The sequence below is a fragment of the Canis lupus genome, chromosome 32, assembly GCF_003254725.2.
Source record: "Canis lupus dingo isolate Sandy chromosome 32, ASM325472v2, whole genome shotgun sequence".
In the NCBI taxonomy this organism is placed as follows: Eukaryota; Metazoa; Chordata; class Mammalia; order Carnivora; family Canidae; genus Canis; species Canis lupus.
Window position 1 is genome coordinate 1,107,446 of NC_064274.1, and position 13,893 is coordinate 1,121,338.

Below are 13,893 nucleotides of genomic sequence, written 5' to 3' on the forward strand. Positions count from 1 at the left end.
AATGAGAAATTAACTAAAGGACCAGAATTTACTCCAGTATCATATAAAGGAGTCAAAGGCAGTTGTGAGTTCAAGTAGAAAAGTTTGTTTGACTATCTCACATGGTACTTATTTTAATCATGAGAAGGGTAGCTGACTTGTATGTAGATACTTGGAATTCCATGGAAAAATAATGGATGTTTGACAATAGTTTTCGATTTGGTCCATAAAGGGCTTAGAAAGTAGAATTTGTGTCAGATAGGAAACCAGAACCTACCCTAGTTATTTCGGCAGAGGAAATTTAGCATAAGGAATAAGCATAAAGATATTTATTATGACTTGCTCATGAGATGTAATGTAGCAAGATATCACCAATGAATTGGACACATGTGATATACCATGGGATGTCAAGATGATCACCATCTCTGAGGACTAGAATGTGACAAAGAGCAGGAAAGCTGACATAGCTCTGGGGGAACAGACTGAAGGGGTACTGTTGTCCCCCTGTTAGTTGAAAGCAAAAGCCTTATCGTGATACTTGAGAATTGTTTGATGGGCAACAAATTAGATCAATTGCTGTATCCCAGATGCCAGACACTTGCATTCATTTGCTCAAATAACTACGTCTGGAATAGCTTGGCAGTGCTTGATAAAGTTTATAATAACCCACGATCATTATCCAAGATGAATACATCTTCTGCACAGACCAAATAGACAAGCTAAATTGGAATGTTAGGAATCACCATACCTGCATCTTGTTAAGTCTTTCGTGGTAGCATTAATCTTGTTAATTATCCTAGGGATGTGATATTGTTTTTAGTTTATTGCCTAGAGTGGGGTGGAGGGAGTTCCATGAGCTTCCACTTGGCCCTTCTATCATACTAGCTCTTTTGCCACATTCCAGTGTAGAGGTTAGACCTGTTTTTTTTTTTTTAGACCTGTTTCCAAGCATGTTTCCATCAATTATACATCTAAGAACTAAGGAAATAACCATAGAGTGAGTCTTGTAAAGTAAACTTGAGCCCAAACTTCATTTATCATCTGAGCACCACGAGTCCTCTCTTTGCGAGCTTCAGTGGTGTTTTGTGTATCCAGGAATTCACATCTGTTTAGAATCAATTTCAAGAAATTTTCAAAGTTCTATAGACTCATTTCCTTCATTAAAAAGGTCAAGATAGGGATCCCTGGGTGGCTCAGAGGTTTAGCGCCTGCCTTTGGTCCAGGGCATGATCCTGGAGACCCGGGTTCGAGTCCCACATCAGGCTCCCTGCACGGAGCCTGCTTCTCCCTCTGCCTGTGTCTCTGCTTCTCATGAATAAGTAAATAAAATATTAAAATAAAAAAAGGTCAAGATGTCACCTATTAGCAAAGTTGATCCACATCACTTGTTTATCCAAAGAGCTAGTATACATGCATATGTGTGGATGGGTGGATGGATACCTACCTTATTCCAAAAACAATTTAAAGTAGCCACTAGCCTAAGAAGTTGCAGTAGCCAAGGAAGTGCACTGTTCAGATCTTCCTTCAAGAGAAACTGCTGCAAAGAAGATAGTTGTCAGACAGCCTCCAACTGTTAACACCTTGTATCTGCTGTAGTGTTCATGCCAAGGCCGTGTTCCCCAGGCTGCTACAGGTGGATGGCTGAGCAGATGAAGGATGAAGGCTGGGTCATTCTTGCCTGATGCTTGCTATGATAGACAGTCTTTGCTCTAAGTTCAACCTGGGTGGGGCTTTCTCAGGATTGTACCCTTCCTCAGTCCTCCTTCCTTCCTGCTCTCCTTTCACAGGTGTCAGATTTGCCTGTGGTCAGAAGGCTCTCCCCCCTTATTCCCAACCCCTCCCTGCTGTATCTTCCTTTGGTATTTCCCCAAGTACACGTCTTGCGTGTTGAGTTCCACTTTGGCATCTGTTTCTCCAAGGACCTGACCTGACACAGAAATCACCTAACATGCAAAAAAGCTGAAGTCCATCGAATATTAGGTTGTTGACAAATATAAGATTGCTGGGCTTTGGGGAACAATTTTACCTATTTCTAATAATAAAAAGTTTTTTGAAAAATTAATTAAATATGCCATACATAAAAGACCTGGATAGAGCTGAGATTCCCCTCCCACCCTGGGAAAACATCTATGCCTTAAGTGAGAAAGTGTCATTTCTGAAAATAAAATTTTAAAGTGGATGCAGGAAAGAGACAAAATTTCTGGCATGGGTGCAGAAATGGAGATCTTATCTTTTTTTAAAAGATTTTATTTATTCATGACAGACACAGAGAGAGGCAGAGACATAGGCAGAGGGAGAAGCAGGTTCCCTGTGAGGAGCCTGATGCGGGACTTGATCCCAGGACCCCAGGACCCCAGGATCATGACCTGAGTCAAAAACAGATGCCCAACCAGCAAGCCACCTAGGTGCCCCAGAAACAGAGATCTTGAACAGCATTGACACATTTGTGTAATCTTTATATATTTTGGTTTCCACGTTATATCATAAAGAACTAACATAAACTCTAACGTGTCAAAAATGAAAAATGTCAGGTTCGTGTGGTACTCTCAACAGGCTCCTGGAAATGTATTTTTTCCTTCTTTCAAGGATCAGCTAAAATCGAATTTGGCATTGTTTGTCCTTTGTTGCCTAGGCATTCGGGTCAGACTATTGTCTGACCTAAGTGAGGTGGTGATGGACAGTTCTGTGGAAGGCTTTATTACAACTGAATCAGATACACTGAAAGCAAAATTGTTTTTCTCTTCTCTCATGACATCTGCTCCTTTATGTTCTTCCACTTTCATGTTCTCTTCCAACAGGCCTTGTAAATTTTCAAGACATAGTGCAATTTAGTGGGATGGAGGTTTTGGTTACAGAAATAGTTGGGTGAGTCCTTGTCTTCTGCCCTGTACATAGACTTCCCCTGTAGCCAGGAGCAGAGTCAGGAGGTTTTAGGCCTTGTCTGTAGTATTTTTTACCAAGTGCGGCAAGAGGGGCCCTGCTGTTTCCTGGATGCTTTATTTGGCCTTTCTGTCCATATTAATGATTCATTTCTCTTGGAATCATCTAAAACATTCACCTTGTGCTAGTAACAATAAGCCCACGTCTAGAATCAGCAGAAGCCTTGCAAAAAATAATCACACTAAACAAAACTAAAAACAATAAAAACCAAGTTCTAAGGGCAATGCAAAAATCTCTTTGGCTTGGTAAATTTTATATTTTAGCAACAATAACAGATAAGGAAGGACTATGCTTGGATTTGGGCCGAAGAAACAATGACAATATGGCATTAAGAGAAAGCAAAGTACTGCTGAAATAGTACTTTGCTTCTCTGTGAAGAGAATAAAAGAAGGAAATTATTTTTTGGGCAGCCCAGGTGGCTCAGCGGTTTAGTGCTGCCTTCAGTCCAGGTTGTGATCCTGGAGACCTGGGATCGAGTCCCACATCAGGCTTCCTGCATGGAGCCTGCTTCTCCCTCTGCCTGTGTCTCTGCCTCTCTCTCTGTGTGTCTCTCATGAATAAATAAATAAAATATTTTTAAAAAATTATTTTTTGCATTTGTGCTTTATGCTAACCCTTTTGCTGGATGATTTTTAGTACATATAACCTTGGTTCTCCCAGAACACAGAATAGAAAGCATGTTATCTCCATTTTACTGATGAGTAAACTGAGGCTTAGAGAAGTTACCCCAAAATTAGTCCCTCTGGGGTTCAAACCTAGGCCTGTCTCACTTTAAAATATGGATGAAGGAGAATGGTCATGGAACTATAAAGGATAGAGCAAATACTGGTTAAAGAAACTAGCACTTGAGGCAGCTAAGCAATGAGTTCGAGTGTAGAGCAAGCAAAGGCCAAGGCCCTTGGTGATTGCCCTCCATGCACATTGCTAATCCTAATGAGGGTCTCGAGACCTTACAAATGAAAACACAAACTTCAAATGGCAATCTTCAAGAAATAAATAAGGTAAAAGGGAAAGCATAGGAAGATCAAGATGAAGATATATAATCCCAACTTTTATAAACTTAGTCATAATTTGAATAATTCTGGTGACCTTTGCATGCTGAACCTTCATTTGTACTGGGTTGAAAAAGTTAGAACCAGAACTTAGAGAAATGACTTGATTATAAGGCTGACTTCTAAGGAGTATACCCTGAACTTTCCAATACTTAATTTTGAAAATAGATATGATAGGGATCCCTGGGTGGCGCAGCGGTTTGGCACCTGCCTTTGGCCCAGGGCGCGATCCTGGAGACCCAGGATCGAGTCCCACGTCGGGCTCCCGGTGCATGGAGCCTGCTTCTCCCTCTGCCTGTGTCTCTGCCTCTCTCTCTCTCTCTCTCTCTCTCTCTCTCTGTGTGTGTGAGTATCATAAATAATTAAAACAAAAAAAAAAAGAAAAGAAAATAGATATGATAAATCAACCCAATAAGAGGATATAACAATTGCAAAAATCTGTGCACCTAATATTGGAGCACCTAAGCACATAAAGTGAATATTAACAGGCTTAAAGGGAAAAATGATGATAATATAATGATAGTAGGGGACTTTAACAACCCACTTAAGTCAATGAATAGATCATACAGGCAGAAAATCAATAAGAAAGTAGTTTCTTAAAAAAAAAAAAAAAAAAAAAAAACCAAGAAAGTAGTTTCTTTAGATGACGCATTACACCAGATGTATATAACACATATAGAACATGTCATCCAAAAATAATAGAATACATATTCTTTTCAGGTGCACATGGAACATTCCCCAGGACAGATCACATGTTAGGCCACAAAACAAGTCTTAATAAATTTAGAAGATTGTAATCATAACCTTTTGGTCACATCTTTTTGCTTTTATTTTCTTTTTTAAGATTTTATTATTTATTTGAGAGAAAGAGAGACAGATATCAACAGAGATAGTGAGAGAAAGCATGAGTGGAGAGAGATGGAGTAGCGGGCTCCCCGTGGAGCAGGGGCTTGATCCCAGGATCCTGGAATCATGACCTGAGGTGAAAGCAGATGCTTAACCAACTGAGCCATCCAGGTACACCGGTCACATCTTTTACAACTATAACAGTATGAAACTAGAAATCAATGACAAGAAAAACACTGAAAAAAATCCACAAACACATGGAGACTAAATGACATGCTACTAGACAACCAATGAGTCAACACAAAAGAAAAGAAAAAAAAACATGAAGACAAATGAAAATGAAAATACAATAGTCCAAAATTTGGGGGACACAACAAAAGTAGTTCTAGGAGGGAAATTTAAGTGACACAGGCCTACCTCAAGAAATAAGAAAAATCTCAGATAAATAATATAACTTGCACCTAAAGGAACTAGAGAAAGAAGAACAAACAAAGCCCAAGGTGAGTAGAAAGAAGGAAATAATGATGATCAAAGCACAAATAAGTGAAATGAAGACTAAAAAAAGCAATAGAAAAGATCAATGAGACCAAGAGGTGGTTCTATGAAAACATAAAATTGATAAGCCTTTTTTTCTCAAAATTGACAAACTTTTAACTAGACTCCTCAAGAAAAAAAGAGAAAATAAAACATGAAAGAGAAGTAACAACCAACAACACAGAAATTACAAAGGATTATAAGAGACAACTATTAAAATGTATATGACATGCAGTGCCTGACAGGCTTAGTCAATTGAATGTATCCAGCTCTTGATTTCAGCTTGGGTCATGATCTTGGGGTTGTGAGGTTCAGCCCCACACACACATCGGGATCTGTGCTCAGTGGGAATTCTGCTTGAGATTCTGTCCCTCCATCTTCCTCTGCTCCTCCCCTCCACACAGTCTCTCTTTCAAACAAATAAATCAATCCTTAAAAAAGAGAATACTTATATGCCAACAAATTGGGCAATCTAGAAGAAGTGGAAAAATTCCTAGAAACATACATCCCAAACTGAATCAAGGAGAAGTACAAAATCTAAACAGACCAGTTACTAGTAACAAAATTGAATCTGTAATCAAAAAACTCCCAACAAACAAAAGTCGAGGACCAGATGCATTCACAGCTAAATTCTACCAAACATTTAACAAGGATTTAATACCTATTCTCTTCAAATTATTATTTTTTTTTTTTAATTTTTATTTATTTATGATAGTCACAGAGAGAGAGAGAGGCACAGAGACACAGGCAGAGGGAGAAGCAGGCTCCATGCACCGGGAGCCCGACGTGGGATTCGATCCCGGGTCTCCAGGATCGCGCCCTGGGCCAAAGGCAGGCGCCAAACCGCTGCGCCACCCAGGGATCCCTCTCTTCAAATTATTAAAAGAAGAGAAGGGAAAGGTTCCTAATATATTCTACAAGCCAACATTACCCTGATATCAAAACCAGACAAAGACACTATAAAAAAATAAAAAAAGAAAAAAGAAAACTCCGGGCCAATATCCCTGATGATAGATGCAAAAATCCTTGACAAAATATTAGCATTCTAAATCCAAGAATACATTAAAAAATTATTCACCAAAATCATGTTGAATTATTCTGGGGATGCAGGTTCAATCAATGTCATATATTACATCAACAAAATGAAGAATAAAAATCATATGATGATCTCAATAGATTAAGAAAAAGCACTTGACAAAATTCAACATCCATTCATGATAAAAAAAAACAAACAAAGTGGGTTTAGAGGGACTATATCTCAATATAATAGAGACCATTATGAAGAACACAAAGCTAACATACTCAATGTTGAAAGATGGAGAGCTTTTTCTCTAAGATCTGGAATGAGACAAGGATATTCACTCTCACTTTTATTCAACATAGTGCTGGAAGTCCTAGCCACAGCAGTCAGACAACAAAAAGATATACTGTATTGGTAAGAAAGAAGTTAAATGGTCACTATTTGCAAATGACATAATACTATACATAGAAAACCCTAAGGACTCCACAAAAAATCATTTTAAGTAATGAATGAATTCAATAAGTTGCAGGATACAAAATGAATACACAGAAATTGGTTGCATTTCTATACAATAATAACAATGTACCAGAGAAAAGAATTTAAGAAACAATTCCGTTTACAATTGCACCAAAAAGATTAAACTACCTAGGAATAAACTTAATTAAGGAGATGAAAGACCCCTGCCCTGAAAACTATAAAACACTGATGAAAGAAATTGAAGATGATGCAGACAAATGGAATGGTATTCCATGCTCATGGATTGAAAGAACAAATATCATTAAAATGACCATACTACCCAAAGCAACGTACAGATTCAATGCAATCTCTATTGGAATATCAATAGCATTTTTCACAGAACTAGAACAAATAGTACTAAAATTTGTATGGAACAACAAAGGCCTCTAAAAAAACAAAGCAATCTTGAGAAAGCAGAACAAAGCTGGAGGTATTACAGTCCCAGATTTCAAGATATACTACAAAGCTGTAGTACTCAAAACAATATGGTACTGGAACAAAAATAGACATGTAGTTCAATGGAACGAAATGGAAAACCCAGAAATAAAGCCAAACTTACGTAGTCAATTAGTCTGTGACAAAGGAGGCAAAAATATGCAAAGAGGGAAAGATTTTCTCTTCAATAAGTGGTGTTGGGAAAACTGGACCACTTTCTTACACCATACACATGAATAAACTCAAGATGAATTAAAGACCTAAATGTAAGACCTGGAATCAGAAAACTCCAAGAAGAGAGCATAGACAGTAGTTTCTTTGACATCAGCTGTAGCAACATTTTTCTAGATATGTCTGCCTCTTCTTTTAAGATTTTATTTATTTTTTTCATGAGAGACACAAAGAGAGATGCAGAGACATAGGCAGAGGGAGAAGCAGGCTCCCTGCAGGGAATCTGATGTGGGACTCGATCCCAGGACTCCAGGATCACGTCCTGAGCCGAAGGCAGACACTTAACCACTGAGCCACCCAGACATCCATAGATATGTCTCTTAAGGCAACAGAAGCCTTAAGAGACAAAAGCAAAAGTGAAACAAAAGCAAAAGTAAACTCTTGGAACTACACCAAATAAAAACTTTTATACAGTGAAAAACACCCATCAATAAAACAAAAAGTCAACCTACTGAATGGGAAAACATATTTGTAAATGATGGAATCAAAATTAATATTCAAAATATATAAAGAAGTTATGCAACTCAAAACCAAGAAACCCCTAGTAATCCAATTTAAAAAATAGGCAGAGGACCTGAATAGACATTTTTCCAAAGCAAACGTATATAGGGATCCCTGGGTGGCTCAGCGGTTTAGCACCTGCCTTCGGCCAGGAGCGTGATCCTGGAGTCCCACGTCAGGCTCCCTGTGTGGAGCCTGCTTCTCCCTCTGCCTGTGTGTCTCTGCCCCTGTATGTGTGTGTGTGTGTGTGTGTCTGTCATGAAAAATAAATAAATTCTTAAAAAAAAACAAAAGAAAACATATATAGATGTCAACCAGGCACATGAAAAGATGTTCGACATCACTCATCATCAGGGAAATGCAAATCAAAACCACAATGAGATAACCCCTTACACCTGCCAAATGGCTAGAATAAAAAAGACAAAAAAGAACAAGTGTCCGTGAGAACATAAGTTGGTGCAACTACTGAGGAAAACATTATGGAAGGTCCTCAAAAAATAAAAAATAGAGATACCATATGATCCAGTAATTCTAGTACTTGCATAAAGAAAATGAAAATACTAATTAAAAAAGATATATGCACCCCAATATTTATAGCAGCATTATCCACAATACCAAGTTATGGAAGCAACTTCAAGTGTCCATTGATAGATGAATGGAAAAACGTGTTTGTAATAAACACCATTTATTGAATACTTCCTGTTCCAAGACTGTACATCTGAAAGAACATCTGAGAAAGATACCAGGGATCTTGTTCCTGAACAGATTGAAGTTCTCAGGTGCTTTGGGCATCAGAATTATCTGGGAAGAGTTGAGGATTGTATCACGTAGGCTCTGGAGTGAGATTGCCAGTTTTTGCAACCTATCTCTGTTGTTTGTTAGTTGTGTGATCTGGGACATGTTACTTAGCCTTGGTAAGCCTTAGTACTTCTGTTGGCAAAAATTAAGTGGGGGTCAGCCGGGGAACAGATAGATAAGGGAAGAGAGAGAAAATAGGTCTCTTATTAAGGGCGTTGTGAAGATTGACTGCCATAATGCTTGACAGAGTTTCAGGCATATATTAAGCATGCAATAAATAACTATCAGCTATTTTATCATTAACAGTATTATTTTCTTTCCTTTATCTAGAGTAAGGTATTAACTGATCAAAATGTGTCACGTACCTAAGATAGATTGGTATAAAACAAGCAAAAACCAAAAACAGACGGAGAAACACAGCTTTGCGCAATAACTTAAAGTTCTTCATCAGCTAAAAATTACAGGAGATACTGTTAAATAGTAAAATTAACTGACTTTCCATTCTTTGTTATTTCATTCAATAATATTTACTATCAAGTACTGTAATAAATACTGTTCCAATAAAAATAGATCTAATTTGGGACTTCCTTTCAATAACTATGATCTTTTTTTAAATTTTTTTTTATTTTTTATTTATTCATAGAGACACAGAGAGAGAGAGAGGCAGAGACACAGGCAGAGGGAGAAGCAGGCTCCATGCAGGGAGCCCGATGTGGGACTCGATCCCGAGTCTCCAGGATCGCGCCCCAGGCTGCAGGCGGTGCTAATCCCCTGCGCCACCGGCGTTGCCCCAGTAGCTATGATCTTGTCATAGAGATGAGTGGGTATTATAATTGGGAAGCAGTGATGGGACACTGGAGGAAGACTTCTTGGGATCTGGCAACATTCTGTTTTTTGACCTGGATAATAGTTCTAGAATAATTAAGTTATGCATTTATGTTGTGTGTACTTTTTGGTGTGTTTCTTAGAGGTATAGTAAAAAAGTTTCTAAGTATAGCATGTGAACTATATCTCAATTTAAAAAATTATGAGATATTCCTGACCTTGGATTAGGGAATGGTTTCTTAGCGAGGGCATGTAAAACACAAGTAACCAACGGGGGGGGAAAAGATAAATGGCTTTATCAAAACTAAAAACTTGCTTCAGAGGACACTCAAGAAAGTGAAAAGATAACCCGCAGAATGGGAGAAATATTGGCAAATAATGGATCTGATTAAGTCTACTATCTAGAATATATAAAGAACTATTATATTTATCAGTTATACCTCAATAAAGCTAGAATAATAAAAGAAGATAAACAGCTATTAAAACTCAACAATGGAAAAAATAAATAAATAAAACTCAACAATGGGCTGGGCCTACTGCGGGAGTGTGAGGGACCCCACAAATTCCGTTTGGAGGCATCTTGAGTTCGCTGAGTAGACGCCATGAGTGAAGCTCACCCTCCCAAGTTGAAAACATTTATGGACAAGAAATTATCATTGAAATTAAACGGCGGCAGACATGTCCCAGGAATATTGCGAGGGTTCGGTCCGTTCATGAGTCTTGTGATAGATGAATGTGTGGAGGTGGCAACTAGTGGGTAACAGAACAATATTGGAGTGGTGGTAATACAAGGGAAGAGCATCATCCTCTTAGAAGCCTTGGAACGAGTATAAACAATGAGCCTGTTGGTCAGAAGAAGAAAACTGCTTCCGGGCAGCCCCGGTGGCTCAGTGGTTTTGTGCCACCTTCAGCCCAGGGCCTGATGCTGGAGACCCGGGATCAGTCCCACGCTGAGCTCCCTGCATGGAGCCTGCTTCTCCCTCTGCCTGTGTCTCTGTCTCTGTCTCTCTCTCTCTCTGTGTGTCTCTCATGAATAAATAATAAAATAAAATCTTAAAAAAAAAATAAAAAAAACTGCTTCCACATATCCCCTGTCCATAGTACCTGCTTTACTACAATATAAAAATCAGGTCACCTGCATGTTCATATTGAACTTTTTTGTTAAATAAACTTTTATAATAGAAAAAAAAAAACTCAACAATGAAAAGAGACAAATAACACCATTAAAAATGAGCACAAGATTTCAATAGACACTTCTCCAAAATGATATGCAAATGACAAAATAAAAAAAAACATGAAGAGATGCTCAACATCCTTTGTCATCAGAGAAATGCTAATCAAAATTGTAAACCACAATGAAGTGCTACTTCACACCCACTAGGATGGCTGCAATGGTTGGCAAGGATGTGGAGAAATTGAAACCCTCATGCATTGCTGATGGGAATGTAAAATGGTGTAGTCACTTTGTTTTTGTTTTAAGATTTTATTTATTTATTCCTGAGAGATACACAGAAGGAGAAGCAGAGACACAGGCAGAGTGAGAAGCAGGCTCCATGCAGGGAGCCTGATGTGGGACTCAATCTCGGGTCTCCAGGATCAGGCCCTGGGATGAAGGTGATGCTAAACTGCTGAGCCACCTGGGCTGCCCCGGTGTAGCCACTTTGGAAAACAATTCAGTCGTTCCTCAAAAAGTTAACATATAAAAATAAATAAATAATAAAATAATAAATAAATAAATAAATAAACAAACAAATAAATAAATAAATAGTTAAACATTAGAGTTAATGACCCAGAAATTCCTCCCCTAGGTATGTACCCGAGAGAATGAAAATATGCATCCACATAAAATTTTATACATGAAATACATGTATAAGAATATTTATAGCAGCACTATTCAGCATAGCCAGAGAGTGGGGAAAAAACCTAAATGTTCATCTACTGATAGATAAACAAAATATGCGATATCCATACAATGGAATATCGTTTGATCATATGAAAGAATGAAGTAACTGATCCCTGCTGTATTACCGATAAAGCTTGAAAACATGCTAAGTGAAAGAAGCCAGTCACAAAAGACCATGTGTTGTATGATTCCAGCTGTATGCAATGCCCAGAACAGGCAAATCCATGAAACAGCAAGGTTGTCAGCGGCTATGGGGACCAGAGGCTGGGAGGTGGGGCGGGAAGGACAAGGTGCGGGTGGTTAGAGGGCGACCACTAATAAGTACAGAATTTCTTTTTGGAGTGATAAAAATGTTATGGAATTGGATAGTGGTAATGGTTGAAAAACTGAACATACTAAAACCACTGGCTTGTACAGTCTAATAAGGTGACTATTATGGTAGATGAATTATATATCTCAAACTATGAAGCATGGGATAGTTTCATGCTTAGAATGGTTATATTTGACTACATTACACAGATGTATGTATGTATGTATGTATGAAGAGAGTAATAGGAAATAAATTTGGAAATATGAATTGATATCAAATTATAAAGGTATGGCTGGACAGCTGGCCGTGGAGAACCATGAAAGGTTATGGAGAAAGTAAGTCATGTGATTAGAGTATGATTCAGGAAATTTAGTCTAACATCATTTTTATCATCATTTCTGCATCCTCCCTTGGCTTTGTTCCAGAGAGTATAAGTGATTCTGTACTTGGCAGTTTAGTTTTGTATTAAGGAATATATGTGACTTTAGAAATTTTCCCCCAGAGGACTTGATCCTATTAGCCTGGCAAATTTAATTATACAAACCTTCATGAAAATGTAAAGCATTACCGATATATATAGACATGACTTCTTTCACAGTGATAGATGAGAGGGAGATTTTTGTCATGTTCACTAAATGCACACCCCTGATTTGGAAATAGGAAAGGGAAAACATGAGTATATCAGGCCACAACTTGATGGGACACTTCCATTATGATAATTCAATGAGAATTGTCAAAAACTGTGAAGGGTTTGAGAATTTACCCTACTAGCAAGCTAACAAATAGCCTGCCACAGTTTCATAGTTACTCCTAGAAGACACAAAATTCATGGGCCAGAGGCAAAGGACTGTTATATTCTGTATTTTACCACAGTCAATATCTACTTTAATGGGAGAGTTAAGTATTTCCAGAATTTTGAGAAATATCAAGTTAACATTTGGAAGCTCTAATAAATGTGGTATAAAATAAAATACTGAATGCAGAGGATGTATAAAATCTGTATCCCACATTATTTTTTTGAGTATATGCTGACTGGACATTTTAAAAACTTATAAAGCTTATAAAACATTTTAAAAGCTTATAAAGCAAATGTTGGCTTTTAAAAAATTATAAGGGGATCCCTGGGTGGCGCAGCGGTTTGGCGCCTGCCTTTGGCCCAGGGCGCGATCCTGGAGACCCGCGATCGAATCCCACGTTGGGCTCCAGGTGCATGGAGCCTGCTTCTCCCACTGCCTATGTCTCTGCCTCTCTCTCTCTTTCTCTCTCTCTGTGACTATCATAAATAAATAAAAAAAATTATAAGCTGATGTTTTATATATTATATTTATTATTATTATAATATATAATAATATATATTATAATAATATAAATATATATGTATATAATATTTAGTATATAAATGTTGGCGGGTTAAAAAACTATAAGCAAAAAAAAAAAGCTAAAAAACAAACAAACAAAAAACTATAAGCTGAAATAGAATGTTAAGGAATCCAATGCAAATCACTTGAATTTATACACACCATTTAACCTTCTCTTTAAAAGTTTTAAGTAATCTCTCCACCCAACATGGGGCTCAAACTCACAATCCTAAGATAAGGAGTCAATGCTCTTCTGACGGAGCCAGCTAGGTGTCCCTATATCTAACATTTAACTTTATCAATGCAGTTCTTCAGGAGAGATACACCAAAACGTGTAAATTGCAAATTCATTGTTCACACCACTCTTCTTTTTTTTTTTTCTAAAAATTTTATTTATTTATTCATGAGAGACACACAGAGAGAGGCAGAGACACAGGCAGAGGGAGAAGCAGGCTCCCTGCAAGGAGCCTGATGCAGGACTTGATCCTCGGACAAGGACAAGGATCACCGCCTCAGCACAAAGCAGATGCTCCACCGCTGAGCCACCCGGGCGTCCCATATCAACCTTCTTTAATTCAATACTCCCAGGTGGGGAAAAAATACGGGGAATGAAAAAACATTCATTAGTGAATTCTCCTAGTATT

At 38.0% G+C, this 13,893-nt stretch overlaps 1 pseudogene; it reads left to right on the forward strand.

Moving 5' to 3' along the window:
- The first annotated feature begins 9,808 nt into the window (after positions 1-9,808).
- LOC125754209 (small nuclear ribonucleoprotein G-like) lies at positions 9,809-10,546 on the forward strand (annotated as a pseudogene).
- The last annotated feature ends 3,347 nt before the right edge of the window (positions 10,547-13,893 follow it).